The sequence below is a fragment of the Schistocerca nitens genome, chromosome 5 (assembly GCF_023898315.1).
Source record: "Schistocerca nitens isolate TAMUIC-IGC-003100 chromosome 5, iqSchNite1.1, whole genome shotgun sequence".
NCBI classification, from domain to species: Eukaryota; Metazoa; Arthropoda; class Insecta; order Orthoptera; family Acrididae; genus Schistocerca; species Schistocerca nitens.
Window position 1 is genome coordinate 775,091,610 of NC_064618.1, and position 26,147 is coordinate 775,117,756.

The 26,147-nt window shown below is 43.0% G+C and overlaps 1 protein-coding gene across 1 annotated transcript in view; it reads left to right on the top strand.

The window, feature by feature from the left end:
• Positions 1-26,147, top strand: part of LOC126259570 (nephrin-like) — a 1,073,586-nt gene that overhangs the window by 128,597 nt on the left and 918,842 nt on the right. The window lies entirely within an intron of this gene.

Sequence of the window (26,147 nt, forward strand, 5' to 3'; positions counted from 1 at the left end):
AGTTCTGAGTATTATTAGTAACTACGCTCCAGTCCCTAAACCTAGTTACAGAAAGCGAATCAGACGCATTACGTATTCCAGGCCGTAGCAGCCGTGACTTGGAGACACCAGCTATGGTCACTTCCCAGACCGCTGTAGGATCACATCGGTTCGTCGTCTTCCTGCTGGTACTGTAACTGAGATTTGGCAACAAGGCAACGTATGTTTGGCAACTCTGTGATCGACGAGTTACTTCCTGGTGTGCACGGAATTAAGCCTCAAAGTTCACTTGATTTTACGTGTCATTTCCATTGAATAATCTGAGTTATTATCGCTTGAAGGGTAACAAAAGATTGAAAATTTACGGTTTTCAGCCCAGGAAAGTCGTTGCAGGTGGAAACCGCAACTAATATCGACCTTCAAATAGCGGTTTACGAGTTCTAGTTACTATAGCTCTCGTAATAGGAAGCTAAGACCCATACCTCCTCGCCAGCTCTGTGGTAACGTGCTGACCTGTGGAAAAGCGTCTGTTACGGTTCGCAGTTCCAGTCTCACTGACTGTAACGTTTTTATCCCTTCTGTGAAAGAGCTACAAGCAGTCAGATCAAACATCAATAAGGAAATCGCAAGAAAATGCTTTCAGCTCATAGTGCAATGTTGAAAAACTTACAATGCTGCACAACAGGTAAGGCCTCTTTCCGCTGCTGAGAAGCGAATTTTGGGTTTCTAGGAATACGTAACTATATTTATGAAATGCCACATTTGCATACCTCTTGAGTATGACACAGCATACCAATTAAACACAGACCCAATCAAAATCTAAGTGAGTAGTATTTTACTAATTCGTGTCGATAGAGGCATGCTTGTGTACAGATACTTTCGTCGTAAGGTTATCATGGTTAGTTTTATTTCATTTCTTATAATACAGTGCACAATTTTCGTAAGGTTTCCTTTAGTGTTGTTAAAACAATAGTAAACATGAGAGAGAAATTAATCATCAACGATATATGCGAATTCTCAGATGTTACCTATGACAGTCTGACAATGCACATGCAGTTTATTGATTACATGCATGTAGAAAACTTGTTCTGAGTTAAAGCTGTCAAACAAAGTTTGAAGAAGAATAAAATATCACTACCACACGACGGCTAATGTAGAAAATACTTTTCTGACATATTATGGCACGATGCGCTCTCCCTGCACATCTTCGAGATGCATCTGCTGCCTGCTGTCTATTAAACCTGAATAGAACAAAATGTCACAGTAGTTAGCCCTTTTTCCACATGCGACTACTTTGGGTTGAGAAGTGAAGGGAATTATGTTCAAAGTTCCATTAGATTGATACCTTCAGCAGAGAGCAGAATTGCGTTTTAAAAAATGTAGCACTGAATGTATTCGAACTCGCGACATCTTATCTATGCTACAAGCTGACACGTAGCTACAGCAGCTCCAGAGCTCGGCAACTATTCCTCCAGAACTTTTGGATTCCACAGCACTGTGAGATTATGCATATGGCCAGGTCTTGACTTCTGAGAGACAAACAGTTACAGCTTTTCTTTTGGACTGAACGACGTCTTCTTGTAACAGATAGCGCAATAGAATAGCTCAAGTGGAAAGGAACACTTCCTATTTAAACTTCTGCATCCTACACTGTTGGCAGTTGTGTGTAGGTGGCAGTTACGTGATTTTATTTCTGTGGTTACAAAATAGTCGAATGTATGCACTGGGTAGCCGAGGCAGCTAGTTCATGGTGATTCGGTCAACCAAGTAAATGAATTTACTGAACATGCTGCAAATTACTACAGGGAGCCTGTGTGTCAGAATTCTCATCCAGTGTGGCGCAACTGCGTTACGATAGAAAAATTACTCGCAGAGAAGAGGATTTCGTGGTCTGTTGGACGGATGGTAGGTTGTTATACCTATGGTCTGGGTTCGATTCCCACTTCCGTCAATGATTTTAGATAGGGAGAGACAGATTCCATTCTCTCCTGGCTACACCAAGTGAAGGAGATATAATGGCTGCGTGGTCTGAAAATTCACATTAAAGATGATATTCCTTCTTTACCAAGTAGACGGTAGGTTGAACCACAATAAAGTCTGGAGTGGCGACATGTAGAAACTCTATCACCAGTAACCTTTCTTATACTAGTTATTTATTTCAAGTGACGACACAAACGCTATGTATGGTCACAGGACACTTATTCCATCTTTTATTTGAGCTTCTGTATGTCGATAAAATTGGTTCTAAACTGGGAATGCAACTCAGACCGCCCTTAACGCGGAATTTGATCCCTTCGTGGCAATACAGCTCGGCTACAATTTGTTGTTTGTTCAAAACTGCAGATTCCTCAACACCTTCACATATTACGCGTGAATGGGATCGAATCCTGGCCCGGCACTAAAGATTTAATTATGTATTATCAAGCTCTATCATGAGAACAGCTATCTGCTGGTGGATAATAATTTTGATTTTTAATGTATTTTCATTCGTTGTCAACACTAACGATATCTGACGTTTTTAACTCCCAGTGAGACAAGAACTATTTGCGAGATGACTGTAAGTTCAAGATGCTTCACATCCAGCCTATGATGCCTAGAAGAGTCTTTACATCCTGCTGACATGAGAATAGCATAATCTCTGCGTCAGAAGCTTGCTTCTACTTGACCATTTAATAGACTCGCATTTTTTCCACCGTGATTAATTTTGTAAGCTAAGCACATCATCCGTTACAGCACACTCTTGGGGCTGGGTAATGTGGCCACAATGGTATGGTGGAACGAGCTATCACAGGTGCAATGCGGGGGTTCAGGCATTTACTTTTAAGAGGCACAAACAGATTTATTTTACCTCTGGTAACCTCAAGAGAAAGACGTTATAATCCAGAATCCGCATTAAACATCACGTTCCTTCATTACCAACTGGGCAGAGCCGGTTTAAGCTGGGAAATGACACAGCGGAAGTCATGGCAAACAGAAATACAGTCGCCAGTAAGCTTACTTACATTAGAAAATTTTATTTTATTTGATGAACCGATAGCCATTTAAAGGGACAGGGCTCTTATTTTACTTGTACTTGATTGAACTAGAGACGTTTAAAAATTTGGTGCTGGACTGTGATTCGAATTCGTATCTCCTCTTTCGAGGATCTGAATCTCTCGGAACAGTATAGTTCAGTCATTTCGTTCCTTTTCCCAAGACTGCAATCTTCTCTAGGTCTCCTCCAAAGGTAAGTATGTGGGTCTGAAACCTGATCCAGTACAAAAATATTCATAATTTCATTTCTAGCTTTATCAAGTGCACACCCACCTGCTAGTGAAAATTAACGCGCAATTTCAATGTCTGTTCATGTGTTTCCAACAATCGCAACAGGTGTCGTTATTTCTGGCCAAACACGCACACATCTTACTGTTCATGAGTAAGCAACTGATACTTAAGCTATATTCGTGGATGCACGGTAGGTGTGCAGTTCGATTGTCGCTTAGGCACAAAAGTTTGTATCCTTATTTTAGATTCAGACACCTAGCGGCTCGTAAGAAAAACCGATACGTAACATTTGATTTTTCTTAGTTAACAATCGGATTACGTGTTGGGTTCGTATCTCCGTCACAGAACTTCACATCATGCACTTCATCTTTAAATGCATGCACACTTTGTTACTTCAGAATGGAGGTATATCAGACATCTTTCGTGGTTAGATAACAGGGACGAAAGGGTCTTGATAGGAGTCACGGTTTATTACAAAAATTGTCGTCTTTTATTTTCAAGTTACTGGTATTGGCCAAAATTTCGGTAATTCATGACTCTTCATGGCTAATCATCAATATGATGTGATTAGATTAGATTAGATTAGATTAACTCTTGTTCCATAGATCATGAATACGACATTTCGTAATGATGTGGAACGTGTCATTTTAATGAAAGATTTCTTTAAATACCATGATTCAATTTCTTTACAACAATTTTTTACACTCTCTCTCATTGCTTTTTATTTATCTCTCTCTCTCTCTCTCTCACACATACACACACACACACACACACACACACACACACACACACACACACACACACACACACACATTCTTTTTTATTTTTATTTGTATGTTGTGCTCGACTATCGGCGAGGCACGAAAACGCCTGTGAATGACTTTCTTAGTTTTGAGTACACTTACGAAAGAAATATAAAAACAACAATGAGAGTTACTGATTTATGATGCTCAGTTTGCAGTCAGTTCTGAGTATTATTAGTAACTACGCTCCAGTCCCTAAACCTAGTTACAGAAAGCGAATCAGACGCATTACGTATTCCAGGCCGTAGCAGCCGTGACTTGGAGACACCAGCTATGGTCACTTCCCAGACCGCTGTAGGATCACATCGGTTCGTCGTCTTCCTGCTGGTACTGTAACTGAGATTTGGCAACAAGGCAACGTATGTTTGGCAACTCTGTGATCGACGAGTTACTTCCTGGTGTGCACGGAATTAAGCCTCAAAGTTCACTTGATTTTACGTGTCATTTCCATTGAATAATCTGAGTTATTATCGCTTGAAGGGTAACAAAAGATTGAAAATTTACGGTTTTCAGCCCAGGAAAGTCGTTGCAGGTGGAAACCGCAACTAATATCGACCTTCAAATAGCGGTTTACGAGTTCTAGTTACTATAGCTCTCGTAATAGGAAGCTAAGACCCATACCTCCTCGCCAGCTCTGTGGTAACGTGCTGACCTGTGGAAAAGCGTCTGTTACGGTTCGCAGTTCCAGTCTCACTGACTGTAACGTTTTTATCCCTTCTGTGAAAGAGCTACAAGCAGTCAGATCAAACATCAATAAGGAAATCGCAAGAAAATGCTTTCAGCTCATAGTGCAATGTTGAAAAACTTACAATGCTGCACAACAGGTAAGGCCTCTTTCCGCTGCTGAGAAGCGAATTTTGGGTTTCTAGGAATACGTAACTATATTTATGAAATGCCACATTTGCATACCTCTTGAGTATGACACAGCATACCAATTAAACACAGACCCAATCAAAATCTAAGTGAGTAGTATTTTACTAATTCGTGTCGATAGAGGCATGCTTGTGTACAGATACTTTCGTCGTAAGGTTATCATGGTTAGTTTTATTTCATTTCTTATAATACAGTGCACAATTTTCGTAAGGTTTCCTTTAGTGTTGTTAAAACAATAGTAAACATGAGAGAGAAATTAATCATCAACGATATATGCGAATTCTCAGATGTTACCTATGACAGTCTGACAATGCACATGCAGTTTATTGATTACATGCATGTAGAAAACTTGTTCTGAGTTAAAGCTGTCAAACAAAGTTTGAAGAAGAATAAAATATCACTACCACACGACGGCTAATGTAGAAAATACTTTTCTGACATATTATGGCACGATGCGCTCTCCCTGCACATCTTCGAGATGCATCTGCTGCCTGCTGTCTATTAAACCTGAATAGAACAAAATGTCACAGTAGTTAGCCCTTTTTCCACATGCGACTACTTTGGGTTGAGAAGTGAAGGGAATTATGTTCAAAGTTCCATTAGATTGATACCTTCAGCAGAGAGCAGAATTGCGTTTTAAAAAATGTAGCACTGAATGTATTCGAACTCGCGACATCTTATCTATGCTACAAGCTGACACGTAGCTACAGCAGCTCCAGAGCTCGGCAACTATTCCTCCAGAACTTTTGGATTCCACAGCACTGTGAGATTATGCATATGGCCAGGTCTTGACTTCTGAGAGACAAACAGTTACAGCTTTTCTTTTGGACTGAACGACGTCTTCTTGTAACAGATAGCGCAATAGAATAGCTCAAGTGGAAAGGAACACTTCCTATTTAAACTTCTGCATCCTACACTGTTGGCAGTTGTGTGTAGGTGGCAGTTACGTGATTTTATTTCTGTGGTTACAAAATAGTCGAATGTATGCACTGGGTAGCCGAGGCAGCTAGTTCATGGTGATTCGGTCAACCAAGTAAATGAATTTACTGAACATGCTGCAAATTACTACAGGGAGCCTGTGTGTCAGAATTCTCATCCAGTGTGGCGCAACTGCGTTACGATAGAAAAATTACTCGCAGAGAAGAGGATTTCGTGGTCTGTTGGACGGATGGTAGGTTGTTATACCTATGGTCTGGGTTCGATTCCCACTTCCGTCAATGATTTTAGATAGGGAGAGACAGATTCCATTCTCTCCTGGCTACACCAAGTGAAGGAGATATAATGGCTGCGTGGTCTGAAAATTCACATTAAAGATGATATTCCTTCTTTACCAAGTAGACGGTAGGTTGAACCACAATAAAGTCTGGAGTGGCGACATGTAGAAACTCTATCACCAGTAACCTTTCTTATACTAGTTATTTATTTCAAGTGACGACACAAACGCTATGTATGGTCACAGGACACTTATTCCATCTTTTATTTGAGCTTCTGTATGTCGATAAAATTGGTTCTAAACTGGGAATGCAACTCAGACCGCCCTTAACGCGGAATTTGATCCCTTCGTGGCAATACAGCTCGGCTACAATTTGTTGTTTGTTCAAAACTGCAGATTCCTCAACACCTTCACATATTACGCGTGAATGGGATCGAATCCTGGCCCGGCACTAAAGATTTAATTATGTATTATCAAGCTCTATCATGAGAACAGCTATCTGCTGGTGGATAATAATTTTGATTTTTAATGTATTTTCATTCGTTGTCAACACTAACGATATCTGACGTTTTTAACTCCCAGTGAGACAAGAACTATTTGCGAGATGACTGTAAGTTCAAGATGCTATTCTGAGCAGCTGGTGGAGAAAAATTCGGTAGCTGACGTCTCTTTGTGTGTAGTCAACAACGATATGTGTGGGGCTCTATTCCCAGTGAGCGCTGAACTCTTCGTCATATTATTTCAGTTCGTCGTGTCATTTAATGTTCATACATATTCTCAACTAGCTGCTCGTGAATAACTTTAATTTTTAATGTCATTTTGTGTTAAATAGTTCAAATGGTTCAAATGGCTCTGAGCACTATGGGACTTAACTTCTAAGGTCATCAGTCCCCTAGAACTTAGAACTACTTAAACCTAACTAAACTAAGGACATCACTCACATCCATGCCCGAGGCAGGATTCGAACCTGCGAACGTAGCGGTCACGCAGTTCCAGACTGAAGCGCCTAGAACCGCACGGCCACACCGGCCGGCTCCCACCATCTGGTATCAATGCATTATCCTATCATCCATTATATATAATCATTTTCATAGGTTGGTTGGTTAGGTTAGTGTTGTTTAACGTCCCGTCGACAACGAGGTCATTAGAGACGGAGCGCAAGCTCGGGTTAGGGAAGGATGGGGAAGGAAATCGGCCGTGCCCTTTCAAAGGAACCATCCCCGATCATTTTCATAGTACACTTGATATTATAGATGAGTAGGACACAAGACAGGACATAGATAATGTCCGTTTGACGTCAACAGTGTGTAACATTTTACTTTTTTTGAATAGGACAATGTTCCTCTCCAATAATTTTTAGATTAGTTACAATAAGCTTACGCTCCAAGAGAATTCGCTTGTATTTTTCAATATGTGGTCTGTTGTCGGTTTGAAAGCCTTCCATAACATCGGCAACGTAGTGAAACTCCACCGAGGGCTGTCTGGAGTAGGGTGGAGATAGCAATGTGAAAGTTGCGAGCTGTCGAAGACGTTCTTCATATTCCTAATGCGATTAGGACATCGTATACTCTTGACGACGTTTAGCACCTGTGCAGTCAGTCACCCAATTTCAGAATTCATTTTGAGTAATCCTGCTAAATTCCCAAAATATTGTCTTTTTATATTGATGAGTAATATGGATAGTCGTCACGTTCTTGTGCCGTCTACAACGCAAATTTAATGTTACTATCCTAGGAACTAACCTGCAATACGTTTTGTATTTCATAATCGGAACTATCTGCATTAATCGTCATCAGAGCAATGTCAGGGAACAGAATGCAGCAGTGCCTTGCTACCTACTTGAGGACCTGCTTGAGTCGTGTTCTAAGGAAAGGGTAGTTGCTGGTTCACATTATATTACACTAGCGAGAAGTACCGACTTTTCCTTTTCTCTGCAAACATCCAGAACTAAATGCAGTAACTAAATGCTAAGAATATATTTGCATTGTGCCCACTCAAAGATCAATAGATATGGATACAGATATAGATACAGATTTTTATATTTAAAGCCATTCTCGTTCTGCGTTGGAATAAACATCATTCATTATTTGCTTGTTCTTGTTACGATTGTTATTGTCATTCTCTCACTCGCAAGAGTTTTCGCATTCCTATTTGGTATCGATGCACATGAAGAGTGGCTATGAAAGAAGGGAATACTGAATGTTACGTCATGCAGAATACACTCTTTTACTTCGGCTCCTCGTGATCTACGCTACAGGAGAAGTGAGATACATAAAGTTGACAGTGTGAGGACAGACCTGGTAGCACAACTGTGCAACTACACAGTGTTACCAGATAAAATGGTGCTGCGCAATCGACAGTGTAGTACGGACTTTGCCACAGTAGCAGACAGCTGGTAATTTAGGACCATGACCGTGGATTACACTTTGGTCAGTGCTGGTTAGAGTGCTGCAACTGTAAATGGAAGGCTTTGTTTGATAGTCTTATGCTGATGCTGTCTGAATAAATTATGCCATTGGATACAAAGCGGTTTAGTTTTGAGACCTAACCCACGAGGGGAAAAGGCACAGTGGTCTGCTTCAGGAATTCCAAGCAATAAAACACAAAAAACAACCCAGGAAGGGAGACATGCATTTGGAATCTGTTCATCGTTACGGGGTCAAACAAGAGGGTAACATTACTGAAACAATGATCGGGCTACTTAGTATATAATAGAGCATACAGATTTCAAGGAGGAAACGTATGAAGACGCAGACTTCCTCGTTATCAATATGTGCGACATATCTTTCGTGTTAACGAAAGTAAATTCCCGCTTTACCTCTTCTTACGTGTCAAATGAAATGAATGCCATGAGGAATAGAATATTTGTTGACTGCGTCTCTTCTTGCTTCCATCCTTACCAACATATTTCTTCATTCTCGTGGTAATCATGACATTCTATGTGTATGATGCAAAAGATCGCAAGTGGACAAATTCGACATCGAGGTGCAAAGCGTTATATTCAATTCGAATAAGCTTCCGGTGTATTTGTACTTCGTTTGTATTTTTAGATGATTATGAACGTTACGGAAAATTATCTCACATGCTTTATGTTGAATGAGAAACATTGAATGATCCGTTTTGCTTTCCCTACGTTGAAATGATATAATGTCGGCGTCAACAGCCTTCTTCCACGCCGGAAGCTGAAACTTGTATCATTCTGGATTAATGATAATTGAATGTCTCATATGTATACATAGCCCACAAGGCGACGTCAGAAACCATCAGGGGAGAACGCCGCATAAAAACCAAACGTGCGCGCGCGTCTCCACTCTGAAGAACCGTACCGGAGAATCACGGAAGGCATTTCGCTGAAGAGCTGCCTCTTCAGAGAGCCTATAAATGGCAGCGTCGTAGCAAGTATTTGTCAACACTCTGATAGTGCATTTACTTCCGGGTGTAGGTCGGCGTTACCTCGCTAAATTCACTTGACATTCGTTTTCCACATCGAAGACTCGTACGATATAATCCACTGCAAGATGGCACAATTAGAAAGTATATTTAATTTCTGGACTCCAAGAACGGCGTTCTTCACATAAGTAACACCTGTTTGTGTGTGCATTCGGGAGGACGACGGTGCAATCCCGCGCCCGGCCATCCTGATTTAGGTTTTCAATGATTTCCCTAGATCGCTTCAGGCAAATGCCGGGATGGTTCCTTAGGAAGGGCACGGCCGATTTCCTTCCCCATCCTTCCCTAATCCGAGCTTGTGCTCCGTCTCTAATGACATCGTTGTCGACGGGACGTTAAAACAGTAATCTCCACCTCCTCTGTTCGTGTGTTTAAGGTTGCGTTTTGAGGCTCAGGCAACATCGCAGTGACTATATTTCGCCTCTGGCCGCCAGTGTGTCGTTAGCTCAGAGGTTCCCTTGTGCGTTGCAGTGCTTGTACTATAAGACATAGCACTTCGAATCACGGTAGAAGCCGCTGACTACAACCTTTTATTTTCCATTTTAATTAATGGAGTTGCAAACTGCTAGTAAAAATTTCTTATGCGAAATCTGAAGAATGCCTTTAAACATCAATCTTCGTCCGATTTCGACTTAGTAAGTTAAGTTAATATCATGGATTTCTGCTTTGCAAATTCCAGGGTGCTTCACTGTAAAATAGACTCTGAAAAGATTCAAACCGACTGTCAACGATATAAATTTGAGCTTTGTTCGTCATATAGGTCTAACATGTCAGAAGGTTGTTTATGAAGTGCACATTTTCATTAATGTAGTTCCCTTCTTCTAAATTTTTGCAATAGCATTTAACTGTAGACGTTTTCTAACACCGGTGTTAGCAATTCCTTTCCGTTCTCTGAAACCTTCAAAACGACAAATTTTTCTGGTTTAAATCTGATGACCTTAACTATCACTTCCGATCAACAATAAATACTTCATGAAGCCATACATGGAACTCCAAATGTGCAGTGTTCCTGCACTGCTACAGAGCATGCATTGCAAGGTATTCACACAGTTTATCGCATAGACTTACCATAAGGAATGAAACAAGAACTGTAATACACTTTACACCACAGACGCTCACTCTGGCTTGACGAAAACATCCAAACATTGACCAAAAGTTGCACAAATAATTGAGTTTGAAAGGAAAAGAAACGAGGTATGAAGCATTTATAAATTCATCGAATGTAGTGAGGTGGTTTAATTTCGTCCCAGTCTATAAAATTAATTTCGGGCCATACTCAGCTCTTGCCGATTAATGTAATATAATACCCGCCTACTAATCAGGGCGTCTGTCTCCGTTGCTTTTGAGCGTGAATGGAAATTGTAGAAATTTTCTGTGGAGCAACATTTAATAATAAAGCGTTTTAAATCATCAAAAGCGATGAGCGGTAGCAGGCGCTTGCGATAAAGAACGGGGGAGTGCAGCGCCGCTGCTGTCGCCACGGCCGCTGCCAGTAGCCAGCAAATGGATCCCGGAGCTTTGCCGCATACGGCGTCCAGAGGAGGACAGTCTGCAGGAAATCTGCCGCAAAATCGTTACTGGATAAAATTTTGATATCGGTGTGTCACAAAGCGAAATAGATTGAATCTGCGCTACCATTACATTCACGTCTTCAGCATTCAGACAGAAGAGGCTATAAAAATATTTTATGCCAGCTGCCCTCGATTCACTGACATTATGAACAGAAACAACGCACGCTACCGCTAGACCACAGGCGTAATCAGCCTACAGTTTCTCTATCATGGGACAAGTTTTCCTCCAGGAAGTGCCGCAGTCTACAGTGTTGCCAGATTGTGCAGATAACCGGACTTAGAGAATTAGCGAGTTGGCCAGTTTTTTTGTCCCATGTCGCGATCGGCGCGGACTTAGCCTCTGAAGCGGCCGGCCGCCGGTCAAGTTTTATGTCAAAGAGTGTACATTGTGAGAAATGTCTTCCTCTAAATAAGGCTTGTGTTCTGTAACAGTAGACTTCTCTTGCCTAAGAATACTCTTTTTGCCAGTGCTAATCTGCTTTTAATGTCCTTCTTGCTCCGACCATCATGGGTAACTTTTCCGCTTAGGTAAGAATTCCTTAATTTCATCTACTTCTTGACGTTCAGTCCTGATGTCCAGTTTCTCACTGTTCTCGTTTCTTCTACTTCACATTACTTTCGTCTTTCTTTCATTTACTCTCAGCTCATCTCATTCGCTTTCAATTCACATCCTGAGCTCTTTACACTGTTTATTCTGTTGAACACATCATCTTGTGCTACGTCGCTTGCAGTGAGAATAGCAATGCTATCAGTGAATCTTATCACTGATATCCTTTCACCTCTAATTTTAATTCCACTCTTGAATCTTTCTTTTATTTCCATAAGTACTTCTTTGATGTATACATTGAACTGTAGAGCGAAAGACTACATCCTGTCTTACGTCCTTTTTAAACCGAGTACACCGTGCTTCGTCTCCCACAGTTATTGTTCCCTCTCGGTTCTTGCACATGTAGTATATTAATGGTCTTTCCTACAGCTTACCGCTATTTTTTCTTAGAATTTCGGAGATCTTGCACTGTTTGACATTGTCGAACGCTTTTTCCAGACTGACAGTTCCAATGGATGTTTCTTGATTTTCCTTTAGTTAATAAATCGGTAAGTCAGAATTGCCTCGCTGGTGCGTTTCCCTTTCCTGAAGCCATTCTGATCGTCATCTGATAAATCCACACTTTTGTTTCTCATTCTTCTATGTATTATCCCTGCCAACAACTAGGATGCATGAGCTTTTAAGCTGATTGTGCGATAATTCTCGCATTTATCGGGATTGGTTCACTTCGGAATAGTATAGATATTCTTCAGAAAGTCAGACTCATATATTGTATACAGGTACGTGCATAGTTGTTTTCTTGACACCTCCTCAAATGATTTTAGAAATTCTGATGGAATGTTATTCGAGCATAAGTTTTCCGATTCTCTTCTAAATTCTGATTGTACGAGGGTTGCCCTGAAAGTAATGCACCGCAGTTTTTTTCTTCAACAAGTCCTTATTGAAAATAATGAGAATTACACACACGAAAGAATGGTGTTTTATCTGTATTCTATTTTTTCGCGTAATCTCCATCTCGCTCTATGACCTTCCTCCAGCGCGAAACAAGAGCGTGTATGCCCTGTTAGTACCAATCCTTGTCGTGGTGGCGGAGCCACTGCTTCACTATGTGACTCACTTTATCATCCTCAGAATGAGAAGTCGTAATGCATCTGTCCTCGCGAATGACAACATCCGCTCGCTGCAACATGTCAGATGTGACAGCCGTGGATGGTCCCCACGACCGCTGCAAATCATGGAACCCCGCCGAACCGCCTTCTGATGACCTCACCCTCCGTGCCCAGCGACTATTTGTGCTTCTGTTGACCTCAGATGCTCCACATGAAACGTCCCCTTAGGAAAATCAGTGAATTTCTGTGCTGATAAACCCCTTACGTTATTTGACTTTCAAACAGCTGAGCAAAACTGAACGTACTCAGACATTCACTAAACTGACACACAATATTTTTTGCGCAACGCAATCTGACTTTCAATAATCCCTACAAAAGAATGGCCCTGACTAACATTAACCTATACCTTTCATGAATCACTTACCTCACAAAAATCTTCATTACTCGAACTACTGTAATACAGCGAGCGCCAATACTGCCAGCTAAATTATTCTAACTACTGAAGGCACTAACTACTGATAGGCATAGTCAGTAAATGAAAGAGTTTGATAGAGAGCAAACAATGTGTTTAACTTAATAATGTTCCAAAGTCATATACAGGGTGAGTCACCTAACGTTACCGCTGGATATATTTCGTAAACCACATCAAATACTGACGAATCGATTCCACAGACCGAACGTGAGGAGAGGATCTAGTGTAACTGGATAATACAAACCATAAAAAAATGCACGGAAGTATGTTTTTTAACACAAACCTACGTTTTTTTAAATGGAACCCCGTTAGTTTTGTTAGCACATCTGAACATATAAACAAATACGTAATCAATGCCGTTTGTTGCATTGTAAAATGTTAATTACATCCGGAGATATTGTAACCTAAAGTTGACGCTTGAGTACCACTCCTCCGCTGCTCGATCGTGTGTATCGGACAGCACCGAATTACGTAAGGATCCAAAGGGAACGGTGATGGACCTTAGGTACAGAAGAGACTGGAACAGCACATTACATCCACATGCTAACACCTTTTTATTGGTCTTTTTCACTGACGCACATGTACATTGCCATGAGGGGTGAGGTACACGTACACACGTGGATTCCGTTTTCAATTAGGGAGTGGAATAGAGTGTGTCCCGACATGTCAGGCCAATAGATGTTCAATGTGGTGGCCATCATTTGCTGCGCACAATTGCAATCTCTGGCCTAATGAATGTCGTACACGCCGCAGTACATCTGGTGTAATGTCGCCGCAGGCCGCCACAATACGTTGTTTCATATCCTCTGGGGTTGTAGGCACATCACGGTACACATTCTCCTTTAACGTACCCCACAGAAAGAAGTCCAGAGGTGTAAGATCAGGAGAACGGGCTGGCCAATTTATGCGTCCTCCACGTCCTGTATGCTGAGTCAGTCCTTCCGGCAATTATTTCTTTTTCGATTTCTTCACATTTTTCACGCAGCCATTTCACCTTAGTTTCCATGCACTTCCTGTTCATTTCATTCCCAAGTGACATGTATTTCTGTATTCCTGAATTCCCTGGAACGATATTATACTTCTTTCGTCGAACAGCAGAAGTATTTCTTATGTTACCCATGGTTTCTTCGCAGTTACCTTCTTTGAACCTCTGGTCCTTGATGTGTCAGTCGGATCCGGCCGACTATCGCGTCTTCCTTTTGCCAGTGGTATTACTGGATGCGCTCAACCACCGCTCTCCAGGTCTTCGGATATCTTGACCCTGGAGCCGCTACTAATCGGCTGAGTAGCTCCTCAATTGACGTCACTAGGCTAAGTGCACCATTCCTGCCATCAGGGAAGGATCCCTGGCAGTACCAGGAACTCGAACCCGGGTCCTTCCCATGGTAGTCAGCCTCACTGACCTCTCAGCTGCGGAGGGTGGATACGTAAGTCGAAGGGAAAAAAAAGAAACTAAATTTTATATTTATAATGAAAGGACTTGTAGATAATTTAATCGGATGAAACGGAGCGCTGGACTCAAGGGTACGCAAACCCGTCTGCTGCCGCTGTGTTTAGCACTGCTAGTCCCATTGCACTTGGAGGAGTTCGACGCGTACTGTGCGCAAGCCGCGTGTGCCCCCCGGCGCCGCTGGCTGCAGGTGCCACGCTCGGCGAAGTCCCGCGGCGCCGTGTGTTTGCTCTGGGAAGGCGCGTGGCTGACAGATTAGGCGGCCGGCCGCGCAGGCATTGTTGTCGGCGGCGAGATCAATAGCCACTTTCCGGCAGCCGCGGGGCGTCCTCGCCGCCAGGAGCACGCCACGCAGAGCCGCGCCACGCCAGTGCCCACGCTCCGCCGCCTCCGCTCTCCTCGCAGATTTGTTTCCTCGCGGAAGACTTCCCGCTCCGCAGATAACGCGGCGAGCGCGGGAAACACGCCGCCCAACTTCCTAACATACCTGAGACTGCCGCTCTCGCCCTGGGAACACTGCACAACAGAAACTTTATCAACACACCTTCGAATTATAAGATTTTTACACTACTGCATATTACAATAGCTACACCAAGAAGTAATGCAGATGATAAACGGGCTTTCATTGCACAATTACATTATACTACAACTGACATGTGATTACATTTTCACGTAAGTTAGGTGCATAGATCCTGAGAAATCACTACTCAGAACAACCACCTCTGGCCGTAATAACGGCCTTGATACGCCTGGGCCTCGAGTTAAACAGAGCTTGGATGGCGTGTACAGGTACAGCTGCCCATGAAGCTTCAACACGATACCACAGTGCATCAAGAGTAGTGACTGGCGTATAGTGACGAGCCAGTTGCACGGCCACTATTGAACAGACGTTTTCATACGCCTGGGCCTCGAGTTAAACAGAGCTTGGATGGCGTGTACAGGTACAGCTGCCCATGAAGCTTCAACACGATACCACAGTGCATCAAGAGTAGTGACTGGCGTATAGTGACGAGCCAGTTGCACGGCCACTATTGAACAGACGTTTTTAGTTGGTGAGAGATCTGGAGAATGTGCTGGGCAGGGCAGCAGTCCAACATTTTCTGTATCCAGAAAGGCCCATATTGGACCTGCAACATGCGGTCGTGCATTATCCTGCTGAAGTGTAGGGTTTCGCAGGGATCGAATGAAGGGTAGAGCCACGGGTCGTAACACATCTGAAATGTAACGTCCACTGTTCAAAGTGCCATCAATGCGAACAAGAGGTGACCGAGACGAGTTACCAATGGCACCCCTTACCATCACGACGGATGATACGCCAGTATGGCGATGACGAATACACGCTTCCAATATGCGTTCACCGCGATCTCGACAAACACGGATGCGACCATCATGATGCTGTAAACAGAACCTGGATTCATCCGAAAAAGTGACGTTTTGCCATTCGTGCACCCAGGTTCGTCGTTGAGTACACCATTGCAGGCACTCCTGTCTGTGATGCAGCGTCAAGGGTAACCGTAGGCACGGTCTCCGAGCTGATAGTCCATGCTACTGCAAACGTCGTCGAACTGTTCGAGCAGATGGCTGTTGTCTTGCAAACTTCCCCATCTGTTGACTCAGGGATCGAGACGTCACTGCACGATCTGCTAGAGCCATAGGGATAAGACTCCTCTCATCTCGACTGCCAGCGATACAAGGCCGTTTTGATCCAGCACGGCGTTCTGTATTGCCCTCCTGAACCCACCGATTCCATATTCTGCTAACAGTCATTGGGTCTCGACCAACGCGAGCAGCAATGTCGCGATACGATAAACCGCAATGGCGATAGGCTACAATCCGACGTTGATCAAAGTCTGAAACGTGATGGTACGCATTTCTCCTCCTTACACGAGGCATCACAACAACGTTTCACCAGGCAACGGCGGTCAACTGCTGTTTGTGTACGAGAAATCGGTTGGAAACTTTCTTCATGACAGCACGTTGTAGGGGTCGCCACTGGCGCCAACCTTGTATGAATGCTCTGAAAAGCTAATCATTTGCATACCTTCTTCCTGTCGGTTAAATTTCGCGTCTATAGCACGTCCTCTTCATGGTGTAGCAATTTTAATGGCCAGTAGTGTATTTCATCACCATCATCTTCTTCTTTTCTTACTTCTACATTCCGAAGCTTAGGCAACAGCCTCTACTGGCTTCTCAGTCCGATTCATCTACCAATTCTACCACAGGAAATTCAGGAGTACTCCTTACTTCGGCTTCTTTCGGTGATTTCTTTACTTCTTTTCAAATGCCCTCGGACAATGACTCATCCAACAGTGTGTAAAATTAAGGTACAGGAGACGGTGTTCAAATGCAGCTACTTCACATACAGGATCCCCAGAAGGAATAGACTTCAGGAATAAGATAGGGATGATCATTCGAAGAAAAACAGTCTGGTCATAGTGGGCATAAAAATGCTTACTACAAGAGATATTCACAGAAGTGGATGCCAAGGAATAGGCAGGTTCTTGGACAGAAAGTACACATTATTTCACTGAAAAGCCAAAGGAACTGGTACATCTGCCTAATAACCTGTAGATCCCCCGCGAGCACGTAGAAGTGCCGCAGTACGACGTGGTATGGACTCGACTGATGCCTGAAGAAGTGCTGGAGGCAACTGACACCATGAATCCTGCAGGGGTGTTCAGAAATGCGTAAGAGTACCAAGGGGTACTTCTAACAGCACGTTCCAAGGCATTCCAGATATGCTCAAAAATGTTCATCTCTGGAGAGATTGGTGGTCAAGCTTGTGTTTAAACTAGAAATAGTGTTCCTGGAGCCAGTTCGTAGCAATTCTAGACGTGTGGGGTGTCACATTGTCCTGCTAGAATTGCCCAAGTCCGTCGGAATGCACGAAGGACATGAATGGATGCAAGTGATCAGACATGATACTTACCTACGTGTCACCTGACGGAGTCGTACCTAGATGTATCAGGGGTTCTATATTACTTCAACTGCACACGCCCCAGAGCGTCCACAAGCTTGAAGAGTCCCCTGCTGACATGCAGCGCGCATGGAATCGTGAGGTTGTCCCCATACCCCTACACGTGCATCCGTGTGATACCATCTGAAACGACACTCGTCCGACCAGGCAATATGATGCTTACGTACGTGTCGCGTGCCGTTCGAGATGGAACGGTATAGAGACAGCTTGAACGTGGTTCATTGAACCCTCTGCCAGGCACTTTATTGTGAATAGCAGAATAATCACGTAGATGTTACCAATCATCAACAGTCCACTGTCGATGTCGACGGGCCCAGGCGAGACGTAAAGCTTTGTGTCGTGCAATCATCAAGTGTACGCTAATGGGCCTTCGGATCCCAAAGCCCGTGTCGATGATGTTTCGTTGAATGGTTCGCTCGCTAACACTCGTTGTGGCCCCGCATTGAATTCTGCAGCAATTTGCGGAAGGGTTACACTTCTGTTACGCTGAAGGATTCTCTTCAGTCGTCGTTGGTCCCTTTCTTGCAGGATCTTTTTCCGGCCGCAGGGATGTGGGAGATAATGTTTTACCAGATTGCTGAGATTCATGCTACACCCGTGATATGGTCGTACTGGAAAATGCCCTCTTCATCGCTGCCTCGGAGATGCTGTGTCCCATTGCTCGTGCGCCGTCTGTAACACCACGTTCAAACTCAGTTAAATATTGACAACCTTCCACTGTAGCAGCAGTAACCGATCTAACAGCTTCACCAGGTACCTGTATTATATATTCGTGGCCGATGGCAGCGCCGTATTCTGCCTGTTTACCTATCTCTGTATTTCAGTACACATGCCTATACCAATTTCTTTGTCGCTTCAGTGTAGAAGTTCACGTAATCTAAGTAACAACTGTTTACTTTACTTTAACGTACCAACTCCAATTTTATTCTAGAAATCGGTTAGTCAGAGCCTAGTCGTCACAAAAATAGTAGAGAGAAAGTACGAATGTCGCAGGTTCGAATCCTGTTTCGGGCATGGATATGTGTGATGTCCTTAGGTTAGTTAGGTTTAGCTAGTTCTAAGTTCTAGGGGACTGATGACCACAGCAGTTAAGTCCCATAGTGCTCAGAGCCATTTGAACCAAAGTACGAATAAAGCTACTAATGGAGTTGAGGAACTCCGCTATGGGACTCCATGCGATCAGTGCTGTGTCTTCCGCAAGCCGCATAGCTGGAGGTGTGGCTCCATTCCAGCCGCGGTTTGACGTGGTCGTCTTTTGGTTCGCTGCCAGCCTCGGGGTGCGTTCGGCCTGGTGTCGCATCGTTAATGTACGACACTACAACAGCTATGAGCTCTTCTCCACCTTTGATACTGTAAAACTAATCAAATCTCTTCTACTGCGAGGCTGTTTGCTTTCCGGCTTTTGCAGTGAGGTAGTATGGATCGAAACAAGAAAAAACTTTCCAGTAAACATGATCTTAAAAAGAAATGATAATTAAATCGACTCCCTAGCTGCAAGCAGGCGTTGATATACATCATTGGGGACATGCTGAAAATGTGTAGCCTGATCGGGACTCGAACCCGGTATCTCCTGCTTGCATGGCAGACGCTCTATCCATCTGAGCCAACGAGGGCACAGAGGATAGCGCACCTGCAGGGACATCCCTTGCATGCTCCCCGTGAGACATAGATTAAAAGACATACTTTATGAGCTATGTGCAGTAGAAGAGACGAATTTCACAGCAACGAAGGTAAAAAAAGTGCTGTTGGTTGTTATGGTATGCGGTTGAGAGCGAATATTTAGTGGACATTTTTCTTCCTGTTTCTTCCGTACTACCACCTATCAAAATATGGAAATTAAAGATCTTCCAGTAGAAGAGTATTGTAACACAGTAATGAAAATGAAGTGTTCATGCCGCTTAAGGAATGTCTTTCTTTCTCCAAGTTTTGTAGAATTGTTTGTTTCGATTGATTATTCGTGTTGTATCCTTGAATACTGGCCATTCCTCCAGGCCAAACTGTGTGCGGTACATTGTAATCAAAGTAACCAATAGGAAAAACAAACAGGGGATAAAACTTGTAATGACACAGCTTAGTTCTAGTAGAACTTCGAATAATTTGTTAGGAGTAGCATTAAGTCAAGCTCCCTCAGATCAGTACACTAAACTTGTCGGATGTCTGCGCTGCGTGGACATCCAGAACCAAATCTACGAGTGTGAGAACGTTAAACAATCCACTGTCGTCTAATCGCTTCTCAACTGACGTGACACGTTCAGTATCTATGGCTTTCCTCCGAACGACCATCCCCCCTCTCGAAAGACCACAACTGGACCCCTTTCAAGTAGGAAGCACGAGTGCGTGTCCCTGGCACAGTGCCAGCTTGTTCTACACGTCTTCGCCGCCACCATATTGAGCCCTCCAAAATGTACACTCGAATGGCACGCTGATACCTATACCACTGTACTGTCAACTGGTGGATGACGTTGAAACCATTATCAATACATCTAAAATCCCCCAGTTGACAATTTTGTCATCGGATAAAAATCGAAGTCGATTTCAGGGTGTTCTAATTTTTTCTCGATGGTATATTATCATATTCTTTCACCAATGTCAGTTTTTCTATTCATTATGAAATACTCTGTGTGGAGAATAAACATGTTGGAATATATAAAGTTAATATCTGTGTACATTCTTATCATCAACATAGAGACATTTAATATTGTGTTATTTATTCAAAGCAAACACTTTCACTATATAATCACATTAAAAAAGCATCAGGAATAAGTATAAACTGATATTTTCATTATAGATCCCTTTCAAAGTTGTCAATGAAGCTGTTAATAAATGATAGATTCATAATAAAAATAAGTAACTGGTGTGAGAAGTAATAAAATGGTTCAAATCGCTCTAAGCACTATGGGACTTAACACCTGAGGTCATCAGTCACCTAGACTTAGAACTACTTAAACCTACCTAACCATGCCCGAGGCAGGATTCGAACCTGTGACCGTAGTAGCAACGCGGTTCCGGACTGAAGCGCCTAGAAACGCTCGACCACAGCGGCCGGCAGAAGCAATCCTGGATTTTAAATATATCTTGTGTTTACAGATAAGTCGTTGCCATCAGCTGTTTGCCCTTACATGTTACATTGTATGGAACAAGGCTACAATTCAGCAGATTCTTCATACATGCCGTTTCTATGAGTACTCTTTGGTCGCTTGCTAGAGGAGCGTCTGCGATAATCGCGAACTGTTTAGTGGAAGACGCATGAAGATATTTTATGATGCCGTAAGGTATAATAAGCTAGATCTATATCTAATGGTAACGAAAGAACTGACTAGCTGATTTTACGGTGTTTCCCTGGTACATCCATTGGGAAATACAAGCACTCTCGTCACCAGATCCTCATTTCTCTTGTTAGCGTTCCGTACCTTAGTTGGTAAAATCGCAACCCTTATAGCATTACTTTGGAGTCCGTCTATCTGCCTGTCTTTTTGACTGTTAAGATTCCGCTTTCTCAAGAACGGGTAGAGCTATCACTGATCAGCCAGAACATTATGACCACTGATCAATTATGGTGGATTTATATCCACCTATTATGGTGGGTTTATACCCATCCACTTGACAGCAGCATCACATAGCAATGAATCGCTGCTAGTCAGACAAGGGCACGGTGCATGCAGTATTATTGGGTGTGCTGTCCGTGGGTAGAATGTGGAAACGCGGTTCTGTCTGAGTTTGACCGAGGACTGATTGTGATGGCCCTGAGGGTCGGCACGAGCATATCGAACACTGCACCTATATTAGAATGTTGGAGGAATGTTGTGGTGGTTGTCTTCAACACGTGGTGAAACCAAGGTGAAACTACGTCCATACGTAGTGTGGTTAGTCGACCACGTCTCATTAGAGATGTCGGACGCCGTAGTCTCTAAAATCTGGTAAAGCAGGTCAGGTATCGAAATGCACTAGAAGTAACATCAAATTTTAATGCTGGTAAGAGTGCAAGTGTGTCTGAACACACTGTGCATCGACCAATCCTGACGATGGGCCTCCGCAGCCGACGACCCATGCCTGTACACACTGTTAACACCACATCAATGGCAGCTACGACAGAAATGTAATCGTCGGCACTGGACATTGGCGCAGTGGCAGAATTACATGGTCTGATGAATCCCGATATCTTCTTCATGGGAGAGCGCGAACGTCGTCCTCCAGAGGAAGAGCTCCTTGACACATGTACTGTGGGACGGAGAAAAGCTCGCGACGGGTCCATTGTACTCTGGGGAACATTCATGTGGGAATCCACTGGTGCAGTGGAGGCCGTGCAAGGTATCATGACGGTCAAGAAGTTTCGTACACTGTCTGCAGGCCACGTACAGTTCTTCATGACGATCATGTTTCCCGACGGCAGTGGCATTTTTCATCGAGATAATGTACCATGTCACAAGGCCAGGAGTGATATAGAGTGGTCCGAAGTACCCAGTGGTGAGTTCTAATTGATGTGCTGGTACCCCAACGCGCCAGATCTGGACAAGTTTGAAGTCGGTGTCAGAGTTTATCGCCCCCCCCCCCCATGCCCTTCCTCGAAATTTACGGGAATTAGATTACTCGTGTGTGGTATGTGGTGCTAATTCCCTCCAGCGACCTAACAAGACGTCACTGCTTCCATGCCACGATATTAGGTAGGTGGGAATAACGTTCTGGCTGTCATATACTGACACCTACAGTCCCTTGAGGTGAAAAGTTAAGCTTGTAAGTCACTGCAATCAAAAGATTCGGTCATTTAATCCACATATTTCGATAACCGAATACTCACGCGTCAAATCCTACAGGGTAGGGTACTTCCCGTTCACCTTGATTAAAATTTGGCACAAAGCAAGGTTTCATAGAACCCTGAATTTAAAGAAATCCGGAATTCCTTAATACATATTTAAATTACGTAATTTTTTTAAATATTTATTGTTCGTCTGTTTTTGTCCGCCCGTTAAGACCTCTTTTTCTCATGAACTGGGAGTAGTTTCAAGTAGAAAATTACGTTAAGTACCAAGGCGTACGGTCTCATGGCGGTGTAACTAGTAGGGCTCGCTGAAAGGCAGTCTTAGAATTTTCTGTGTGGAAACAAAGCTCTGTGCATGAAATAAACATTATTAACATTCTGCATTGTTATTTTTCAATCCTACATATTTGCAGCCCTTTGCCATTAGAAGGCTACGAATTGTGGCGCGTAAAATGGCGTTGGGTAACATAACTGTGTCGTTTCCTGAGAAATAGCGTGCTGTAATTGAATTTTGAATTCAGAGAGTTGGTTCACACATGGAGCAAGCACCCTCCCCTTCAGTGTGACAATGCCTAACCACACACGAGCACTGCGACATCTGCCATAGCCTGACGCATTGGATTGACTGACATCGATCATCTCCTATCCAGTCCCGACTTGGCCCTGCCGGTCTTTCATCTGCTTACATAACTTAAAGAACACCTTCGAGGACTTCACTTTGATAGTGATGAAGTGGAGCAAGAAGAAGTGTTGTTGTTGCTCCGTCAACAATGTTAAACATTCTAAAGTGACGGTATCAGCAATCTAGTCTGTTCGTCTCCAATGTCTATGTTGATAAATAAGTATGTAGACATAAAGGATAACGATATAGGATGTTTTATTTTACTTGCTTTAAGAGTTTTCATATCAAAAGTTTGGTGGGATTACTTTTTGGCATGTCCTCGTAATTTAAGCTTCTAAGTCAATGCAATCAAAACTTACGTCCGTCTGTCAAGGCCCATTTTTTTTAGGAGCTGTGCTACAGGCATCAAGTTCAAATTTATGTAAAATACTAAGTTCTACATACCCGACCGAATAGCTGTGCGTCTTAAATTGCTGCTTCCGCGACGGGGAGGTGCGCTGGTCCCGGATCCAATCCGTGTGGAGATCAAAGACAATGGCTGTTGTTCCGGGTAGCCTGTATGTTGTTCTCAGGTGGTTTCCCACATGCCACTAGGTGAATACCGGGCTGGTAAACAAGCCCGGAAGTTTCAACTGAAGAAAGCCTACATTGTATGAAGTCCCGTCTCAGTTCACGATTCGCAAACGCTTAGAAAACTTTCGTATGAATAACATTAAACGCAGACTTTCGGGATACACGTATTACATCCTCGGACGGGGGGGGGGGGGGGGAGAGGGGGTGACGAGATAATGATAGGAATAGCACCCAACCACCCCTTAAATTAACCGTGCTCTATGCGTTAGCAACCCAGCCTACCCTACGCTGATGTGGGACAAAGGCACAAAAATAAAAGAAGACTTAGCGGAGAGAATAATTCTAACTTCTAAGTCATTCGACTCCAAAGATGCAGCCATATATGTCACATATATTGATACTGCCAAACTCACTCTCGAAAACCTGTTATATCATATTTGTAATTTTTTGGGCCTGCTGGTCAAACTGCGAAGCGCGTACTTACAAGGGAAACTCAATTGCACCCCCGTCAGATTCAGTGTTAACATTGCCCAGTTGATAGCCCGTCAAAAATTGAACAAAGATCAAGCACGAAAACTTGAATAAGGTGTACTGAACTATGAAGAAAAGCAAAATACAGTAGAAAGAGTGAATGGTTCAAGAACAAGAAGTGTAATAAAGAGCAGCCTAAAACAGCAACGGCGTCGTGGGTAAGTGGTCACAGTGTTGTTGTGCCAAGGAGCCAGCCGTGCTCACAGTCCCCTCGTGCCAGCTTTTATTATTATTAATGTTATTATCACTATTTCGCAACATAATGAACTGTCCGTCTGGTCACTGAACTTTTGTTCACTTTCTGTAGTCTTGGCAGCAGTCACAGTATACATTGATTGTAGAATATGAGTCATGCGGTAAGAATACGTCACCATAGCAAGTAAATCTGATGAATAATGAGAGTAGCCGAGGTAACACGTAGACATCTCACAGAATTCAAAACAGCAAATAAACGGGTGTGAACTATGTCAGAACTAACGAATTTGTGGGATCCTGCCCACCAGACTGTATTAGGGTGCCTAGGAGGCTGTTTTCTAGGATCGTTAGACAACATACAAACAAATCATATTAATTAATTATATTACAGTAATTGATTGACAATGCTTAACTTGCGCATGTACAAAGTGGGTAACAAGCAATTGACGACATGCAAATTATCAATGTTTTTTTGATATATCGTACATCCATGCAAAGAATTGAAGCATCCCCTTAGAAAAATTTTATAAATGACAGTGCTGGAAAACCTCTACGATATTTGATTTTCAAGCAGCTGAGCAAAACTGAACGTACTCAGACGTTTCTCTCTTTACTTATTCTGATCAACACTAAACTAATACACAAATATTTTTTTAGCGCAACGCAATCTGACTTTCAATAATCACTACAAAAGAATGGCCCTGACTAAAAATAACCTATACCTGTTATGAATCACTTACAAAAATCTTCGTTACTCGAATTACTGCAGCTAGCGCCAATACTGCCAGCAAAATAAAAAATTGTAACTATTCAAGGCAATGACTACTGATAGGCATAGTTAGCAAATTAAAGGCTTTTATAGAGAACAAACAATGTGTTTACCATATATATCAGTTCATGATTTATAGTATTACCAATTTACTCTTTCTGATCGACACGCGTCCAGATCGTCCGCTCTCAAAATTCTGCCATTTCTCTCCCCACATCCACCACTGCTGGCGGCTCACCTCCAACTGCGCACCGCTACGCGCTGTTCACATTCAACTGCCCAACACTACAATAGCGAATATTCCAGCAATGAGTCCAAACAGCCACAGACTGCACACAGCACAGCCAGTGATTTTCATACAGAGCGCTACGTGACGTTATCCACATAAAAACCTAAACAGCCTAGTTTCACAGTTAATATGGATCACTAATCACGGCTCTTCTAATGTGGCTCTTGTAGTGCGGCCGAGACTATTTTTTCTTTTTTTGCTTTATTGAATTTCAATTCCCCCCCGAAGGGGGCGGGCTGGCAGCAGCTTAGTATGCCGCACTTCAGCCTACAGACTTTGTTAGAAAGATGAAGAGAATAAATAATAAAAAGAGGCGATAAAATCGGAGACTTAAAGAGTAACATGGCGAAAAGAAATCGTGGAACTTAAAACAAAGGACAGAGGGATGATGGCGCTAAGAAAATACATACAAAGCAGACAGGTAAAACAACAGACAGACAATTAAAAAAAACACGGCGACAGTCTGGTTTCTGTTCGCAAAAGACATAAAATTCACACCCAGCGACAGCATGGTTTCTGTTCGCAACACGAGAAAGACGAACAACACTGAACAGGCACTGGAACACTGGACTCAAAAGTTGTCAAATGTGACAGACCACAGCCGAGAGCAGGTGGGGGGAAACTGGACAGATGATGGGAAAATAAAAAAGGGGGGGAGCCGGGAAAGGAGCTGATGGAGGATGAGGACCCATAAGAGGGGTGGG